General features: G+C 33.4%; 1 protein-coding gene across 1 annotated transcript in view; it reads right to left on the bottom strand.

The window, feature by feature from the left end:
• PCDH15 (protocadherin related 15) overlaps positions 1–21,901 on the bottom strand; it is a 1,088,571-nt gene that overhangs the window by 102,713 nt on the left and 963,957 nt on the right. The gene's annotated exons all lie outside the window — the stretch shown is intronic.

Raw genomic sequence — 21,901 nt, 5'->3', positions numbered from 1 at the left:
CCTGTATATTACTACTTTATTATCTGCCAAAAATTGTATAAAATTCATTTTACTTGTCTCAACTTCTGGACAGAATGCAATAGGTAGATACAGTTTGCTATCTCAAGTTGCTAAAGAAAAATATTGCTTTTATGTTGGTAATATTAGCATATTTAAGCAAATGGCCTCCAGATATCTCTTTCTAGTCTAGTCCTTACCCTGCTCTACTTTAAACTTTAACTGTACTAAACGTATTTGAATGGATGGCATCACAAAATTAATATTTCTTTTGAATTCACTTATTTTACTTAACTGTAACCATATTATTCCCCCAGTACTATGACCCTTAATTTTATTTATCTATTTATTTTTAAATTTTTATTGAATTATAGTTGATTTACAATGTTATGTTAATTTCTGCTGTACAGCAAAGTAACTCAGTTATACATATATAGTCTTTTTCATATTCTTTTCCATTATGGTTTATCACAGATATTGAATATAGTTCCCTGTGCTATACAGTAGGACCTTGTTTATCCATCTTATATATAATAGTTTGCATGATACTTGTTTAATTTTAAAAATATATTTTCAACAACACAGTATCTCGTTCTCAAAATATCCATTTTATTTTACAATATTGGTCACTGTGACTAGGCTATTATAACTTTACCTTCATAAACTAATGCAAACAATCTCACTCTTACAATTCACATACTTATATCATCCAACTCCAACAGATTTAGAAAATTCTTAAATATAAAGTTTTAACATCTCTGAATCTTTTTAAAGTCCAATCTATCTAACCCATCTGATTTCTATAAGCTTTAGCCTCTTTCCTCAAACTGATAAGATAAATCCTACTGACACTCTTTCACATGGCCTTTTATCTTGTAATACTTACTCTCTTAATATTACCCTTCATTTTTATCTCCATCTTCTCAGTTCTTCTAATCTAGATTACATTACACAATTATATTGTGCTTACATGAAGCCTTTTATAACAAATTCTGAGCTACAAATACAGTCTGAAAAATTAATTACATACAATCCTTCTTAAACATCTTGTCCAAAATGCTATGTTCTTTGCCACTGTACTCCATATACTTGATAGACTAAAATTACCTAAATGTAAAATGATCTATCTTACAGACAGATGTTATAGCACCTAATGGTGGTCCATATCTCCAGTGAATGGTCAATAACTATTTCTTGATAAAGAGTAAGAGCTAACCTGTATAATTTTTTAATGAAAATTATAAAGTATTTATCTATTTATTTATTTGTTTAATTTTACTTCTCTGCATATTTTCTGCCTTCTTTTGTTAATAGCATCCAGATATTGCTTTGGATAACCATACCTCCTTCATTGTTAGTCTAAATGGTTTGGGTAGAACTGACCCAATCCCCCAGGTATATTGATAGACACACTACCCAGCTCTGGCCAATGAGGGCACTTTATTTTGCTTTGCTGTATGTTCATGTGTGGTAAATGTTTCATGCAAACCCAATGAAAGTCTTGTCCAAGAATGTTACTGTAACCAAAAAAAAAAAACTTCTTTTGTTGTTTTTGACTAGAATATTAATGTTTCTCCCTATGAGGGGGTTCTTTCTGATAATAAAGCAACACAAATGAAATAACTAAAGGTTGAAAATACATCCTGTACACTCTGACTAGTAATCTAAATGCTTTTATACTTGAAGCTAGGTAAACTCATCATTTCAGTTACTAAAACAATAAATTCTCCTTTATCTAGTATTTCAATCACTTGCAATCAAAAGAGTCCCAAAGAATAAAAAAATATTTAGATAAGAAAAGGATACATTTACCTAAGTAGACTTCTAAAGAAAGATATCTGAGGTAACACAATTATATTTTATAAGCAATTTACCTAGGCATCGTCACAGTGTCAGTTTAGTGAAATAAGGATGCCTTTGGTAATTTTGAACCGAAAATGACAGTAGACTACCACAAAAAGGAAGGCACTTAGAAAAGTGACACTAAGGTTAGTTTTGATGGATTATGAATAGATATCTTTTTCTATGATATTTTAGATTATAAACAGACATTAAGACTAATTGTTGTTTGCAACATTGGCTAGTGGTTGACCTTGGTGATCGTGAAATCATTAAACCTGGAAAGGGTTAAAATTAAAGAGTTACGGAAACACAGCAGGATCCTCACCTTGGTATTCCTACCCTTGTGTATCTCCTCTTGTAGGAGGGGCAGACTGTGACTTGTTTCTAATGGACAGAATACAGCAAACAAGATGGGATGTCACTTCAGTGACTATGTTATATTAGATTATAACTTGTAACTTCTTGCTAGCGGACTCTGACTACTTCCCTTGCTGCATTTAATGAAGTGAGTGGAGATGTGGAATTGTGAGTTCTGACCAACAATCAGCAAGCAACTAAGGCCCTCAGTAAAACATCCCACATGGAACTGAATCCTAGCAACAACCACATGAGCTTGGAGGTAGACCCTTCTCTAGTCAAGCCTCAAGTGAGATTCTTGCCCTGGCCAACATCTTGACTAAAACCTGTGTGAGACTATGAAACAGAGGACACAGCCAACAATTTCCTGGCCTACAGAAACTTCAAGATAATAAGTGTGTTGTTTGAACTCATTACATTTGCAGTAGTATTATTATGGTGCAATAGACAACTAATACACATGGCTTGGATATTAGAGCAATGAATTGTTAACGACAGATCAAATTTCATACAACTTAAGTGTGATATAAGAAAACATGTTAGTCATATTCTGTGATGATTTTCATATACTGAATTTCTTTTTGTGGAAACAGAAGCTGTTTAAATTGTTTACTCACCTATCTTGTTACTATGTGAGATAAGAGCTAAATTTTATACTTTCCATAATTATTTCATAATGAACTCTTGATCCTTATAAACTATAGAAATATAAAGTCTGCAGCTAATATGCCTTCAGCTTTAACATTATAAAAATGCCATCTTTCATTTCAAACTTTAAAAATAAAATATTTTATGCATATTTTTGTACAATCAGGATGAAAATGATTAATACTGGAAAAAGCAACTGACATAGTTTAAGAAGGAATTCAAATCCTACACCCACCACTAAAAAACATTTAAACTTCTATTTGTTAGTAAATGTTTAAAACAGATTGACTTCTAGACAAAATATCTCATTAACCTTTGTCTTAATTGTTCCAACATACTTCTTTCTACCAGAATCAAAACATACTATAAAAATGCAATTTTCTGGGCTTCCCTGGTGGTGTAGTGGTTGAGAGTCTGCCTGCCGATGCAGGGGACACGGGTTCGTGCCCCGGTCCGGGAAGATGCCACATGCTACTGAGTGGATGGGCCCGTGAGCCATGGCCGCTGAGCCTGCGCGTCTGGAGCCTGTGCTCCACAACGGAAGAGGCCACAACAGTGAGAGGCCTGCGTACCACAAAAAAAAAAAAAAAAATGCAATTTTCTCCTGGCTAGATTTAAATCAACCTTTATGATAATGAACATTAGATTACAAAATTTCAACTCTTTTCTATTTTATTGCCAGGGAAGGCCCATTTTATTTTTGTTTTATGCCCTGGAAAGTACAAGTTACATGATGGGGCAAATTACATATTCCCTTTGGAGTCACATATAACTTGAATATAAGATGAAGGAGTTGGTGTAAATCAGGATCCATAAAATCAGATGTTAGAGAGGATAAAAAGATAAGAAAGTTAAATAAAATGGGTTGGGAATAAATTAATGGGGAAAGGGGTGGAAAGGAATTGGACACTACATACTCTATTTAATAAGGATAATCAGCATGCAATAATGCAAGTCCAGAGTGATTTTAAAATGGAAAAAGGAAATTCAAATTTTTATGTAAATTCTATGATCTTTTACATTTTGGCATCCAACGAAATTTATTTTTTAAAGCATCACCTGACTTGGTTTGATCTGTGGGCTGACAATTTATGATTTTTACAGTAAACTATTTGTAAAGTATTTTCCAATTCTACCATTCTGAGTCTGATATAATGTGATTTATCATTCCCCTTCTTCCTGTAGAATACAATCAAAATCTACTGATTAATTTCAGAAGCAAAGAATTATAGCCAAATAAATGATTCCTCATAAGCCACTTTTTTTAAACAATTTTTTTCTCTTGCTATCAATTCACATAATTGTAGTTGCACTTCATCCATTTTATAATAAACAATGTATGATTAACCCTCTTCCAATTTAACTTTTTAATAACTAATTCAAAACTAATAGTTGTTTGGAATCTGAAATTCAAGAATTCTACTTTTTAAAGCCAGATTTACTGCCAATATAATTGAGAAAAAGCCCTCTTACAATAAAAGACACTTGAAAGAGCTAGGGCTCACTAGTGAAAATATATAGACTTACTGATGAAGCTTAAGAGTCAAAAGACCGACTGGATTCCCTTTCCCCAGAAAAAGGTTGCGAAGAGGATGCTAAAGAAAATGGTATGTTTTAAACAGACATGGACTTTGGAGCCCTGGAGTGACCGACGGTTTTACATTTTTAAAATGCCTTAAGGAAGGACCTTCACTAAAGGTTCTTTCACAAAGCTTGATCTGAATTGGGTTTAATGCCTACATGTCCTGACATACTCCAGATGGCAGCACTGGCTACTACTTATCCCTCAAAGGCAGCACTTTGGTCATAGTTTACATGAGGTTTCATTCTTTATGTTCTATGGGTTTGGACAGAGATATAATGTCATATATCCACCATTACATACAGTATCATACAGAATATCGTTTCAGTGATGGAAAATCTCCTGTTCCTCATTTATTTTTCCCCCTACCCCCACCCAAATACCTGGCAACCACTGATCTTTTTATTGTCTGCATACTTTTGTCTTTTCCGGAAGGTCATATAGTTGGGATCATATAGTATGTAGTCTTTGGGGCCTGACTTCTTTCCTTAGCAATATGTACTTAAGCCTCCCCCCATGTCTTTTTGTGGTTTGATATGTTTTATTGCTGAATCATAAGTGTACTACAAATAGGTACACTTTAGTAAGAAGAGAGTTGATCAAAATAACTCCAAATCTGTTGTTTAGAAATACATTTTTGCAAATAAAGTGTGACCTAGAAAAGTTAACTGCTACAGAATTTATATGCAAAACACATACACCATAATTTTCTTATGAATGTATAAACTAATTCATAGATATTTGTTTAACATTTAAAATTGATTTTTTGGAAAATATAGATTACAATAAATCTCTCAATTAAATATTTTAATGTATCTGGGTCATCTGAATAATGACAATACTAAAATAACGGAATGTGTGGTTTCCAAATGTTAGCCCCAGTTTTACAGTATAAATATAAAATGGAAGAATTATTTTAAAATTTACTTTTATCATTGGTTTTAAGAAGTAGCAGTAAGAGTAAATGTTATATGTGCTGCATAAAGCTCCTAATTATTTTAAATGCTGTGCAGTTTAGGATATAAAAGTGTTTGTAAATAAGTGCTATAAAATTTCACTGGGATTCAATCTGGCTGTATTGCTTTCTTTCTACTGAGAGACAAATTAATTTATTTTGACATGTTTGAATTCAATATATTTGCAAATCAGTGCCAATTAAGGAACTGATTTTATATCTACTATGAGGGAATTTAATGAAAATGGGAAGGAAAAAAAAACACCCACTGGAACTCCTGTTATTTGTAACCTTGGAGTAATTGCATCAGGGTGATCTAATTTGACATATTTAACTGAGAAAAACAGTCTAAAAAAGACGTGAATCAGGAGAGAGACGCCAGCTTTCCTACAGTTCTTAGGATGGATTGTAGATAAGAAAATGAACGAAAGACCAATGGTTAGACACTGTTTTTTACATCTTTTCTGAAGTGAACTTACTATTGTTAAGAGTTTTGCTTCTGTTCAGATCCATGAAGTGACCCCGTCTGGAAGACAAGAAAACTGAGGTCCTGAGTAGTAAGCACTTTCTCAAGTTCAGAAAACTACTTGAAAGCTAAATCTGCAGTCTGTTTGTTTGATTGATTGACTGACTGATTTACTGTTTGAATTAATGGAGTTTAATCTTTCTTAGTCATTGGCTCTAAAACTTTAAACTGTAAGAATTAACTGAATAACTTATTAAAGTTTCAGACTTTTGCATCATGCTTAAAGATTCCCATTTAGTAGGTCCATACAGTCAGATCCAGGACTATCATTTATAAAAGGTCCCCAGGTGATTCAGATAGGAGTGGCTTGAAATCATGTCTTTGGGGAATAATGGACTTTCTGCCTGCTGCCTTCCTCTGTCCTTTGCTTCCCTCACTCTACTCACCAACCTTTAGTGCTTACTCTACAGCAGTCAATGTCCTTTCACAGACTAGAATTAAGCTAAGAACACTCTTCTCAGATTCTAATAGCTCTGAGTTTGAATTATAGCTCTCATATTTACTAGCTATGTGACCTTGGGAAAATTCTTAGTTTCCCTGACCTTATTTCTTTATTTGTAAAATGGGGACATTAACTAGATCAGAAGATTGTTGAGTTCACTAAAGGATATAATGCATACAAAAAGTTTTCCTTACACCTAGCATGTGGTAGGTACTCCATAAATTATAGCCATTGTTAATATATCACTTTATAAGCTACGCTTCTGGAAGTTTAGCTTAAATATTATGATGTGTAGCTTTGTCTCATAGACAGTAGACACAATAAAAATAAAACTGGAATACTTATTAATATCTATCTTGGCTAATATTATAGACTATGTTTTATACACTCTGATTTTCCCTTTTCAGTTCTCAATCACATCAATTTTATATCTGAAATGGGGATAATATTTTTCTTTTTACTGTCTTTACAGCTTTAAATTCATAGACTTTTTGGGGTTTCATTCAAAAACAACTACTGTGGGGTGGGATTGGTATAGGCTGGCTCTGAAACTTAAACAACAACAAAATCACTTAAAATGTAACGATTTTATGCATAGGGGTTTACTCATTCATTCAATAAATATTTACTGAACATATACCATGTGCCTGACATCCACTAGGCAGTAAAGACACAAAGACAGGATAGAGGAAGTGAATTGTGCAGTCATGGAGTTTATAGCTTCACAAGCAAACCAGATAGTTGTGTAAACAGTTACAGTAAAATGTAGTAAATACATTAATACCAGATATCTGGTTAAAAGTTCAGTAGTAAACATGGCATGCATCATTTATATTTTATATTCCCCAAATACCAACAAAGTATCTGTAAGTGGAATCAGCGGGCTGCATGGTCTGATGAATGACTAGACCATGCATATTCATTTCTGGCTAATTGATTTACTTACTAAAAATAGGCTATGATGTAGGTCTTTATATACTTAGTAACAACCTCTGAGAAAACAGTTTTGTATTTTGGCTTATTTATCAGCTTGGTGTTTTGTGACCACCTAGAGGGGTGGGATAGGGAGGGTGGGAGGGGGACGCAAGAGGGAGGAGATATGGGGATATATGTATACGTATAACTGATTCACTTTGTTATACAGCAGCAACTAACACAACCATGTAAAGCAATTATACCTCAATAAAGATGTTAAAAAAAAAGAGTGTTTATTTTCTCCTTTATAGATGAATCTGTACATTTGGACTTTTTGAAGGGCGTCTGACAGTAATCTTCTGAAACAGGCTCTCTAATGCTTTTATTTGTTGTTTTCTATTGATTCCACTAGACTCTATGCCATTAGGTAAGAAACTATTTCTTACCTAATGAATCACCATAGAATCTTGAAATATATTAGTGTAGTCATACACATAACATCAAAAAAGAAAAATAGATACTCTGGTAGAGCATTTAATATTTCAATTCAATTCTACTTTTAACAGTTGAATGAATGTACTACCTCAAAAATAGCATAATAAAAATAGATGTTCAAATTCTGCTAGAATTTCTAAGAAAGAAAGAGATAAATCATTTTTCATTAAGTGTTATTCATACCCTAGAAAGACAGTAAATATTTACAATCATGCTATCTAGGTAGGAGGATATATATCTTAAGATGGATTAAGTATTCAATACCTTAAGACAGATAAATTCAACATTATTTTAGGAAGTGGGGGTATTTCATTTTCAAGTTTTTGCTAAAGAAGTTGTAATTAATACATTAATTCTAGATTTAGTTTTTATAATGATATATATTTTATATATATATGTAAATATGTGAAGTATTACTCAGTCATAAAAAAGAAGGGGATCCTGCCATTTGTGACAACATGGATGGACCCTGAGGGCATTATGCTAAGTGGAATAAATCAGAAAAAGACAAATACTGTATGATCTCACTTACATGTGGAAACTTAAAAAAAAAAAAAAAAAACTCACAGAAACAGGGAACAGATTGGTGGCTGCCAGAAGTGGGAGGTGGGGGGTGAGGGAACTGGGTGAAGGTGGTCAAAAGGTACAAGCTTCCAGTTATAACACAAGTAAGTTCTGGGAATGAAGGTACAGCATGGCAACTACAGTGAAAAATACTATATTGTATGTTTGAAAGTTGCTAAAAGAGTAGATCTTAAAAGTCCTCATCATAAGAAAAAAAAATTGTAACTATATGAGGTGATGAATGTTAACTAAACTTATTGTAGTAGTTATTTTGTAATACATGCATATATAAAGTTATTATGTTGTGCACTTTAAATGAATATAATAGTGCATGTCAATTATATGTCAATAAAACTGGAAAGGGGCTTCCTGGTGGCACAGTGGTTGAGAGTCCGCTTGCCGATGCAGGGGACGCGGGTTCGTGCCCCGGTCCGGAAACACCCCACATGCCGCGGAGCGGCTGGGCCTGTGAGCCATGGCCGCTGAGCCTGCGCGTCCGGAGCCTGTGCTCCGCAACGGGAGAGGCCACAACAGTGAGAGGCCCGCATACAGCAAAAAAAAAAAAAAAAAAAACTGGAAAAAAATTTATAGCTAGATATCCCCTACCCAGTTCTTTTATCCATACAGCATCCCCTAGTTATTAAACTTTGAAAAGCCTGAGAGGTTGTTTTAACAAACAGGAGGTTGTTTAATAAACAACCCTTTCCCTTTAAATATGGTAATTTATTATTTAGAATCCATTAGATAAAGATTTTAAATGTCCATTTACCAAAAACAGATTCATTATGCTTACTATGTCTGATTGGCAATTTGATTTTTCCCTCTTTTTTTCTATAATGCCTACTTGACACACTGAGAAATGAAAATAAAGAAATAAAATATTCATGTAAAACCCCTTAATCCTGGAATAATTTTTTAGTTTGAGATGTAAATGTTATAAAATTAGAAATAATGTGTGACATTTTGAATACATTTTTTAAAATGCTACTGTTTTTATATCATCATTCAAAATGTGGCATTTACCTCATTAAATATTTGCATAAAATATTTTACTCTTCTAATCTAACTGTTTTTCCACTTTTTGCTGAGGAAGATAGGAGAATACTGGCATGGTGTGATGGATTAAAATTAGAGATAATTCCTTCAGTGTCCTCAAATTTCTCCTTGAAAATGAACAATGCCTTTAATATGGCTCATAAATACCCTCAAAATCTGACTCTACTTATGTCTCCCTTCTCATCACCAACTACTCTCTCCTAGAGATTTCTGAGGTCTATACTAGGCTTTGAATTCTTAGAACATTTTACAATTCTCCTCTCTCTGGGCTGTTATATATGCTGCTCTCTCTTCCTAGCACAATCTTCCCCTGACAAGTTCTTTAGGGCACTTCTTTAGGTTTCCACTTTAACATTGCTTTGTCTAGGAGATTTTCTTTTAGGTCTCACCAATTTTCCTTCGCCACCAACATCCTACTCTAGGCCAGCTGTCATTGTTCTTTGCTTCAAATACTATAGTTTTTTTTGACCAGTCCATATTCATCCATTTTGACTACTTTCCTGTCTGACTTCCACAGAGTGGTCTGTCATCTTTTTAAAGTTCACATGTACTTACATCACTATCGATCTGAGCTTTCTTAGCCCACTACATGCTTACCATATTTCAATGGCTTCCCAGTGCTCAAAGAATAAAACTCAAATCTCTAATATGCCCCAAATTTCTGACTCATCTTACAGTAGTTTACGTTCATTCTCTCTTCCTCAACCTTTCTTTAAATCTTGGAATGTGTCTTCTCCTTTCCAATTTAGGATTTTTATGCAATCAATTTCCTTCCAATTCCTGAGTCCACTATATTCTTCACCTACAAGTCTAATTACTACTTATTGACATCTCAACTCCTGTTTTCCTCAAATTTGCTTTAATATCCCCCACTGCTGCTGTTGTGTGCTTTGTTATAAGTGCTCATAAAGCACTTTTTTTTCTGTTCTTTTCCTTTCTTTGATATCACATAAGTTTGTAATTATTACCTGTTTCTTATGATCATTTGATTAATTTCTATCTACTACATATATTATAAGATCTCTGAGGGTAGGAACCATGTATATTTTGTTCAGTGTTATTATTTCTAGTGCAGTTATGTATTCAATAAATATTCATTGACAGGATGAGGAAAGGAACTAATGCCACTTGAATATAGCAGCCATTTTACCTCATTTGTAAACATTTTCAATGTTTGTCTTCTCTTATGAATTAAACACTTTAGAGAGACCATGTGTTCCCTATTAACTGCTCTATTTTATACTCTGTACATAGCATTGTGCCTATATATATTTTTAAAAATTAATTTATATTTATTTTTGGCTGCTTTGGGTCTTCGTTGCGGCGAGCGGGGGCTACTCTTCATTAAGGCATGCAGGCTTCTCTTTGCAGTGGCTTCTCTTGTTGCGGAGCACGGGCTCTAGGCACGCGGGCTCAGTAGTTGCAGCACACAGGCTCAGTAGTTGCAGCACGAAGGCTCAGTAGCTGTGACTCACGGGCTTAGTTGCTCTGCGGCATGTGGGATCGTCCTGGACCAGGGCTCAAACCCGTGTCCCCTGCATTGGCAGGCAGATTCTTAACCACTGCGCCACCAGGGAAGCCCTGTGCCTATATTTTTTTAAATTGTTAAATAAATTAGTGGACAAAGATGCTGGATGAATTAGTAAAATTTAAGGAAAAATAACTAGTTTTCCTGCTTCATCTTTTTCATCCTACCCTGAACTGAAATTCACTGCTCACAGAACATTCTGAGAACTTTGGTAAAAAGACAAGTAAAATATAGCATCAGTGAGATAGAAATACGCTTCACAAACAATTCTGTAAGGGGCCCTGTTCATCCTGGACATCAGGAACTTGACTCTAAAGTGTGGGAATATCCCTCTACATGACTATCATTGAAGGAGCTATTTTGTTTATGAAGATGATTAGAAGATGATATAAAGAATAACAATCCACATTTGGTAATTAGAACCATATATCTTTAACCATCACATATATATTCAAGGCATTATTATTTAAACATTCAAATTTCATAGAAATTCATTCCCCACCTTGCAACTAGAGTGATATTTCCCTAGAATATTTTAAAATCAAAAACTGCTGAAGATCTCTTAACCAATGAGGGTAGAGAAATTAACTTGTGACATTTTGTTTTGCTTAGTATCTACTTTTTCTTCCTCATATCTTTATTTGCTTTTAGGCAATTATTTATTCCCACTTCTCTTGTTTTGAAAATATGGTAAATGTGTGCTATTCTTCCAAACACAGAAACAGAGGCTTTTCATCTCATCACATGGGGGCAGCCAGAAGTCAGGCAATTAGGATTGCTTCTTTCCTTCCTCTGTATAAACTCCTTGAAAACAAAAACTACATTTAAAAAAATCTTTGCATGACCAACACCTGGCATAAGCCTATTAAATAAGAATATCACAACTACTTTCTTAAGCATGTTTTCTGTGCCTAGCACTTTACAAAGTCCTTTCTCTTGTATATAAAGTAAGTATCAGATCCCTAGGGAAGTTGGCCTCAGGGAGCTTAGGTAACTTGCCCAAATTCAAGCAACAGCTGATAAAAGGTGCAGCCAGGATTTAAACCTTAGGACACTATTAAGTTATTTTTCCTCAAAAAAAAAGTTTACATTAACTATTAACAAAATAAAAGTAATGTACTATATGTTGTACTTGAACCAAAATTTCTCATAGAGAGAATGCAATGAAAGAACAGAATCTATAGTAACTCTTTGTATGGAAAAATTTGTTTTAAATTCTAAACAGTGGATTTAAAATGAACTGTTAGAACTTGAGTCCTTTGTTGTTGGACGACTTGCTTCACTCTGCTCTGTGAGCAAATGTCAAAAACTATACATAACCTTGAACATGTGAAGGAGAAATTAAATTCCATGTGGATACAGAGAAAGCCTATGAAAGCTGAAATGAAGGATTGTCAGAGTCACTCAATAGTGAAAGAGGCAAAATCTATTATTTTTGAGGCAATATTTTAGTAGTGCCAAAAAAAGACAGGAAAGGTTATCTTCAAGTAAAGTCAGATCTTACATTGAACAATAAATCTAAATTAAAATAGAAAACAACTTTAGCAATCAAGTGATGCTCTCTGCATATGGGTTTATTTTATACTTCTAGTTTTCACATAGCTTTCTTTTTCTTTTTCATTCTTCGAAAGCAAGACCAATAATTCCTCCTAAACTACTGTACTTGTTGATTAAAAATCTTTTCTCAAAATTCCTGAATCCAAACTTGTATGGTTTATATAAGAATAATGGCAATGTTCCTCAACATTAGGTAATTTTAATTCTCTTGAATAATGAAATGTTAACTAGAACTGCTCACTCATCATTTCCTTGGCCATTGTAATAACACTGTTTCCATTTTTCATAGTATATAAAAATGGATTTCTGGATTTTAAATTATGCTTTTTCTGTTTTTGTACATCAGAAGGTAAACCGTTTATCTTTTAGAGTTCTTTATAAAGTCTACTCTATTTTTATTCTTCAGTATAAAACCATTTGAGAAATTTATTTTGAATATAAAGTGTACAAAATTTTTGCATTGTCATTTGTTACAAGATTAATGCACATTAATCAGCAAAGTATCAAATTTTTACTTTAACAGGAAAACTGACAAGATTATTTTCTTCATTCAAGTGTATCTGAATTTTTTAAAAAGTCAAAATATGTATATGTATGTTATTCTTATTTTGGATTTGATATATTAAATTTAAGTAATACTAGAAATTGAAAATGACTTACGATATCTTTCTAAGAGAAAAATAACAACTTGTTCCAGAGGGTAATAAAAATACCTTATGAATATTTGCCCCTTCTCTTTTCTATATATACAAATATAAATTTTGAGTTTCTATGTTTATGGGAATTACATATTAAAATACATGAATCCTTAAAAATTAACATAAATGTGGCATTAAATCATGCAAAGTTTAATAATCAATGTTGATACACTTCCATTTTAAATAAATACCAAGGTATCCTATATTGGTAACATATTTGTTTAGAAAATTTGTAAATAATTATCTTTAGTAAAATTTTTGATAAATTGTATAAAGATACTGCATTTCCCACTCAAAATCAATATTCACATTTAGACTCTATGGTCTGTTCCAGACACATTGACCTTTCCATGGTATTTACCTCTAAAACTCATGACTAGTGAATCCCAGTGTGTTTAAGTCTTAGTCCATCACCTTGAGATGAAGGCCAAATGTCATGCTTCTGAATGATAACTCACTTGACCTACAGGAGTCAATCTATTCTCAAGTAATATTATGTGTTTGAACTACTATTGGGATTTTGATATTTCTGTCTGGATTAAATGAAAGATATATAAAATGTATTTTCTGACTATGAGAGTGTAACTATTTTCCAGAAGATCGATGTAGATAATTGACTGAAAACCTCTTATTCGATATGAAGACATGAGGCAGCAATGAGAGTGTGCCTCTCAGATCTCCAACTATTGGAAGTATGCTTGACCAAGGTTCCAGTTGCTGTGCTCTGAAGTATATTTCTGTGTTTATATGAAGGTCATGTTCCTAGGGACTGCTTTCAGAGTGATTAAGAAAAGCGGAGATGCTAAGGTAGGTCCCTTCCTGGGAAACACAGGATATATCTCTGACATCAGACCATGGTTTGACTTCCCAATCATCATGCAGAAACTTACTGAAATGACACATTAGTCACTCAAATGACACAGCAGGCTAGGATGTTTACATGAGCTTTTCTCCCTGTTCTTCACTTGGGGTCAGAATGCATGTGCTTTAAAGTTCTCCTAGCCTTACCCTGCTTTCTCCTCATTTCTCTCCCATAGGTATTTCCCCTAATAAAATACTTGCTTGTTAAATCTCATCTTGATGTCTAATTATCAGAGGATGAACATGAACTAATACAGTACCTTAGGGGATTAAATTCAAAAGGAGTATTAGTATTTTGAAAGATATAAATTAAATACAAAATATTCAACATTTAGAAAAAAATTTCTAGGAAAATAAAGATGAAAAACTTTAAAAGATATTAATATAGAACTGTAATATATATTAAAATAAGTATTAATACATATTGATATATTAAAATGAAGATGAATAAATTGAATAGACTTAATATGTATTAATTTATGTGGAGACAAAAAAGAAAGCCTTGATTGTGATAGTTAACCATTATTAAATATTATAACAATGTACAAGAGTTTGCCATATGGATGTATTAAACCAGTATGAGAAATTGGAATTAATATTCTTTCAATTCAGCAACTTCATGGCTACTATCACTTTATCTGTTCCATATTAATGGCAGATATTACCAGGTATGCAGATTTCTCTTTCCCAATAAGCACAACCCTTATCAAGATACCTGCTCATTATTAATAGGAGAGTATTATTTGTCACACCTGTCTTAAGTAAGAAGTTTAGCTCAGTTTCAATTAAAGGGTAGCAAAATATGTCACCCCACACCCAAAATAAGCTGCTTTGGTATATGGATTATTTTGAGCAGTAGGTACTTAGAAAACAGCAAATGCAGGGAGAGGCTTTCTCTGAGTTCCCTTATCTACCTAAAGACAAATCCTCCAAAAGGAACTTAGTCATCATGGATTCTCTTTCCAGGAGTTTCATCGACCAGTAAAGACTGACTCTTTTCACAGGAGAGGAGACTAGAAGTGGATAGCACGGCCAGGCAAACTTTCTCCCAAACTATCATACTTTCCATCTATTCCAGGGACCAATTCATCTTTCTTAAAATTATTATTTACTCTCTTCCAAGAGGCCTACATCCTTCCTCCCCATTTCCCATTAAGATGGTATTTAATCCTGTATTCTGAAGCCACCTATTTGTGTTACTCATCACCCTGTGTATCTCACATGTATACATGAGAGATACATGTTAATAAATTTGTTTGTCTTTCTCTTATTAATCTGTCTTTTACGACAGGGATCTCAGTTAATAAATCTGAAGGGTACAAGAAAAGTTATTTTTCCTCCCCTACATTTACACTACTTGAAATGAGTAAATGCTAAAATTGATGAAGGCTCAGAGAAAAATGCATATAAAATAATTTAGAAGAGTAAATGTACCAATAATAACCTAAGCATGAGGAATGATTTCCCAATATTCACAGCTATCCAAAGATTGAAGGGGTGAGTTTCTCACAACTGTAAGGTTTTTAAAAAAGCGTAGTCAACTTTGTGGCAAGGACATTGGAGAAATCACGTATTATTAGGCTGAATAAATGGTCTTTATGGTCTATTTCATCCATTACATGGTATGACTTTGAGAACAGAATTTTATGAGTAAGATTACCTATTTTTCTCTACTTCCAATGAAAATCAAATTGTGAAAAATGGTTTAAATTAAGATATAAGATTGAATATGGATAGAGAGAAACTTCTTAATTGCCTGAATGGTAATAACTCAAAATTTATGATTATTTGTATAAGGTAGGGTCTAATACTTGGACTTATTCATCGCAAAAAAAAGAAAAAAAAAGAAGTGAAGCCAGCTGGAGATGATTTTTAAGAAGGAAGTGTTGCTTTGACAACCAAAGATAAAGAAATGCCATTAATTCTTTAAGAAATTATTTCAAGGAAAGGGAGGAGAGGGAGAATAAAGAAGGATGATTTGGGGCATGCAGACTCTAAGACACTTAAATTATTGATATGTCTATCTTTGTCAAAAAGAGAAACTGAAAGAATCAAATAAAACAAGAATGATGCAGGAAAATGGAAATTTGTTACACTTTTGAAAATTCTGATTGTATGCATGCTTCCACACAACATGATTGCTTATTTACAATTATAAAAATAAATATACAGTCTGAAGAGTTACATACTTTTCAAAAGTTTTAAGAAGAACTCAGTGTTTTCTGGAAAAAGTGGATGTTCATCTAATGACAAATAGATGATGTCTTGATCCTCCATTTAACCTAATTCAATGACTCAAAGAAAGATTGGTTTGAAGAGGTCATGAAATTAATGGAATGAGTCTGTTTTAAGTATAACAACTGCGTGAGGGACCAAAGAGAATCTAGTGCATACTTAAGAATAACTGTAAATCTGGCCATTATAAAAGTAAACATATATCGGTATGGGGCAAATTGCATTCTCATTTTTAGATTCCTCCCACCCTTAAAAAATATTTGAAGTCAGACCATCCAGAAACAACTTCAGTTCACAGGATTTGAGGAAAGACAAAATCAAAATTTTTTCCAACACATAAAAATTATCTCCATATTATAAATTATAAACAAGAAAATAATGTGAGAAATTTCTCTTCTAATTTTGATAAGTTAAATTATTTCAATAATATAGTGTGGTCTATAAAATCCTTGAATAATTTTGAAGAATCTTCCTTATTTCTTTTTCAAAGAACCATTAGCAGAAAGTAAGGAACTTTTAAATTAAGAATAGGAAACAGAGGCATAACAAAAGTATGTGAAAGAAGGGTTTGACTTTTTGTTATATTTCCACTTTTACATTAATCAGCTAACCTACTAAGTATATGTCATCAAAAATAAAGCTACCATATGATACTACAATCCCACTCCTAGGCATATATCCAGAGAAAACCATAATTCAAAAAGATACAGGCACCCCAATGTTCATAGCAGCACTATTTACAATAGCCAAGACATGGAAGCAACCTAAGTGTCCATCAACAGATGAATGGATAAAGAAGATGTGGTACACGTATATACAATGGAATATTTCTCAGCCATAAAAAAAGAATGAAATAATGCCATTTGCAGCAAAATGGAGGGACCTAGAGATTATCATATTAAGTGAAGTAAGCCACACAGAGAAAGACAAATATCCTATGATATCACTTATATGTGAAATCTAAAAAAAATGATACAAATGAACTTATATACAGAGCAGAAACAGACCCACAGACATAGAAAATAAACTTAGGGTTACCAAAGAGGAAAAGGGTGGGGAGGGATAAATTAGGAGTTTGGGATTAACATATACACACTACTATATGTAAAATAGATAGCCAACAAGGATCTACAGAATAGCACAGGGACTATACTCAATATTTTGTAATAACCCATAAAGGAAAAGAATCTAAAAAAGAATGTATACATATACATTTACATATATACACATATATACATATATATTATATAACTGAATCACTTTGCTGTACACCTGAAACTAACACAATTAAAATCAGCTATACTTCAATAAAAAATAAAAAAAAATAACATAGCTTAAAAACAAAAAATTTAGCTGTCAATCTAGCAGGTTTTTCCTTTAGTAAATATTAAACTGTTTACTATGATGTTTATGAATTTCTTATTGCTATTTTTACTTCTATAGTTTTAGAAAACATAATTGTTATACTCCAGCGACCAAGTTATTACCAGTAGTTCAACATGTAAATGTTTTTAATTCCATAAAAAGAATAATGAATTTTGTTTCCCTGTCTAGGTAAAACCAGTACATTGGAAAAAGTTTCATCAAATAGTAAATGCCATCTCTCAAGTTTTTTTGATGATCTCCACAAAGCTAGTCTACAGCTCATGACTCTCATTCACACTCTGCCATAATGGTTTCTTTTTCATTTTCTTTTTGCTTTACTTTAGTGATGAAGACAATTAGACTTCTTAGGAAAATGGAGAGAGTAGTTAATTGTAACCAAATAGTAAAGCAACAATAGTAAATTATAATTTAACTTTAGCTTGAAGTCCAGTAAGCTTGATAAGCTTAAATAATTTAGAATAATTTAAAACACCCAAAAATGTTCATATGAGATTTGCTTTGAATTTAAAAAAAGTATTCTTTTACAATTTTAAGAAGAATGTAATCTATTTCACCAATACATATTTAAAAATAAAAATGTTTCTATACTATTACATCATTGGTTCATGTACCCAACATTATATATTCTTAATAGAAACTAAGCGATTTTAAAATGACTTACTGCAATTAAAGTCTATAATTTGTCTAAAATTACATGTTAAATGTGCTAGTTCTCCACAAACACCATTTCCCCTTTTTCCTCAATAATAGAAGTGGAACTAGGACATAGCTGCCTAGCCAGAAGTATTTCTCCACTCTTTTGTGGCTATGTATAAACATTTGCATGGATTTTCAAGATGGGATGTGAGCTGATGTGAAGTTTGCAACTCCTACCTCCCTTGATTTAGGAAATCCCTAGATGTGGATTTCTGCCCCTGCTCCCTTTCTATGGACTGAGATGGCAATAGTTGGTATTATTTTGAAACAGAATGTTACAGATGGAAGACCATAACTTGGCCTGGGTGCCTGAATGACCACATGGAGAAACTGTAAGAAGAAGAGCTACTGCCAGCCTAAAACACTCACTTCAGACTCTCACATGAGCCAAAAACACATGTATTTTTATCACTGAACTTTAGGGGATTCTTTTTACAGCAGCCCAATCTACCCTAACTAATCTTATTATCCTGAGGTTTAAAGATTTCATGACTGACCATTCTAAAAATAACTGGGCAAGGGGAGGGAGGTCAGGTTCAAAATTCTAAAACAAATGAGCATTTTATCTTTAGGATCTCTCTTTAATATTTAGTTATTTGTTGAAAACTAATTTTTTCCTAAGGAATTCAAAAGTCAATATTGGAATGAAGACATTCCTAAGACGTAAAAACCAAATATACCTCAACTTGCAATGCTAGCTATCTTGCATTACTGCTTTCTATTTGTAAACTATAAGCATCCTCCTCCCCACACCGTACAAAGATTGGAAATCTTGCATTATCATTTTGTGAGTCCCTGAAATTTGATCACGTGAAGTTGAAGTTTTTCCACCAGGAGCAATTCTATAGCGGAGATAAAATTTTATCTCTAGCTTCTTAGGTTTTTTAGGCTGAACCCAAGTATTAAGCTAACATAAAACAGATTAACAAGAGAAAGCATACACATTCATATAAGTTTCATGTGGCATGGGAGTCCTCATAAAGAAATGAAGACTCAAAGAAATGGTGAAATCTACATACATTTATATTAGGATGAACAAAGAGAGGCAACAGTGGAAACGTAATTAAACTATGTGATGAGGCTAAAGGAAGATATAAATTATTTTATCAAGGTCTGTTTGTATAGAATTATCTTGAGTTTCTTTAACGGGGAGTGAAACATCTACTGTTTTTTTAAGTGCTTTCAGTTCAAAATAAACCTATGCCAAAGTGACATATCTTCGGGTGGCATATTCTGCCATTCTTTAATTCCAACACAAGTCATCATCCTGAAAATCAAGCATTAATAAGATTGCTTAGCGTCTCTGGAAGTTTTATGCATTCAGCTGAGGCAGTAAATGAATTTGAAAGAAAAATAAGAGAGGGAAGGGGACGTATGAGGTTAACAACCTTTCTCCCTTCCTCCCTTTCTTCCTTCTTTCTTCTCCTTCTCTTACTTCTTGTTTCTCTCTTTCTTTTACAGAGGGAAACTGTGTTGCCTTTCACAGCAATTTGAAACACTGCAGGAATTTTGACACAGATACTGGTTGAACATATAAAAAGAAAATACCAAACATGAACTATTCTTCACAAATACTGTTTTTAAACTGACAAACTGGGGCTTCCCTGGTGGCGCAGTGATTGAGAGTCCGCCTGCCGATGCAGGGGACACAGGTTCGTGCCCCGGTCCGGGAATATCCCACATGCCGCGGAGCAGCTGGGCCCGTGAGCCATGGCCGCTGAGCCTGCACGTCTGGAGCCTGTGCTCCGCAACGGGAGAGGCCACAATAGTGAGAGGCCTGCGTACCGCAAAAAAAAAAAAAAAAAAAAATCCAGCAAACTGTATGTCCCACAGCAAAGAATTGGAGTCCACAGATTATCAAGTCAACACAAAAGGAAAGAAAACAGGTAATGGACATAAGGAAGAAAATGACCTTTAACACAGATTGACCAAGAATTCTTATTGTTTTAAATATATTTTACATCTCAATGGTTTACATGTGTTGTATAGCATTTTCTTATAATGATATTGCATAATTTAATTTAGTCCTTGAATATTGTCAAGATAGCTTTTTATGAAAAGTGAAAACTTGTTGGTTTAATGTGGTAGATGTTGCCAGATGCATCAGCTAGTTCTTCCCTCAGTATCTTAGTCACTGCTTCAGCTTAAAATTCTTAGGTTGTTCTTTGAAATTATGAGAAGAATAAAATCCAAACTGTAGAATATGATAAAATGTTCTATTATATGAAATCTTCATTTTTCTTGAGCCTCAATTAATGTAATTGTTTAACTTCCAATTTTCTTTAGATAGATAGAAGTAAAATATTCTGTTATTCAATACATTCTCCCATATCCCTTATTTATACTTCTTTGGCATGGAGCATTCTTCCACATTTTTGTGGAGTGGCTCAACTCTACTTTTCCTTCAAGAAACAGCTCAAAACTTTGCTGATCATGTTCAGACACAGGTAAGTGTGTCTCCGACATGCTTCCTCAGTACTCTGAGCTTCTATTATTGTGTTTTTATAGTGTATTATATTTTTCACATAGTTCTTTGTTTCCAACCCATGGCTGTGAGCCTCTGGAGTGTAGTGACTGGCTGCCTTTTAATGCTATGTCCAGAACAAGTAAATAGTAAAATACAGTATATAGTGAGCCTCCTTCAAATGTTTGTGAGAAAACTATCTCCAAAGGGTCCTAACATACTAATAAAAGTACATAATGTTTTAACTTAATTGAGATTAAAAACTCATGAAAGAAAATTCTACTGTATTTGCAGAAGAGCATTATAAAACATTCTTTCATTTATATCCAATAATGAAGCAACCATGAACATATAGTGATTTTAGTTTCATTATTTTTTCAATAAATTCTTCACTTTCTAACATACACACACACACACACTATGGACCCAACTGTGTTCCCTAAAATTCATATTTTGAGGCCCTAACCCTCAATGGGATGGTATTTGGAGATAGGACCCTTGGGAGGTAATTAGGTTTACATGAGGTCATAAAAGTGGAGCCCTTATCTTGGGATTAATGCCTTTATAAGAAAAGATACCAGAGAGCTTGCTTTCTTTCACTTTCCTTTGTGTCAGGTTATAGCGAGAAGGCAGCAGTCTGCAAGTCAGGAAGAGACCTCTCACCAGAACCCGACCATGCTGAAAGCCTGATCTTGGACTTCCAGCCTCCAGAGCTGTGAGAAAATAAATGTCTGTTGTTTAAACCACCTAGTCCTTGAATTTTGTTATGACAGCCTAACGTAAGATGGTATATATACTAACTTTACAGCTATAATATATATTATACACATAAACATAAACTCTCTTTCTCTCTCTGTCACTGATTATATAGGAAATATCATTTCAGATACACCTCAAAATTAAATGACATAATGTGTCTGGCAGTAACAAGAAACTAAATGTCTACTTCGTACCACTGAGATCATTAATCAGTTGCAATTTAAACCCCCAAACACAATGTTGTCATTTTCAAACCTAGCTTTAAGTATTTTTAAAGGATCCATTATTCATCAAAGGATTACTAAAACTGATATTTTACACTGAATTGTCATTTTAAC

Source organism: Monodon monoceros, unplaced genomic scaffold, assembly GCF_005190385.1.
Source record: "Monodon monoceros isolate NGI ecotype Baffin Bay Population unplaced genomic scaffold, NGI_Narwhal_1 Super_Scaffold_4, whole genome shotgun sequence".
NCBI classification, from domain to species: Eukaryota; Metazoa; Chordata; class Mammalia; order Artiodactyla; family Monodontidae; genus Monodon; species Monodon monoceros.
Note: the sequence above shows the minus strand (reverse complement) of the source record. Positions and strands in the feature narration are given on the sequence as shown.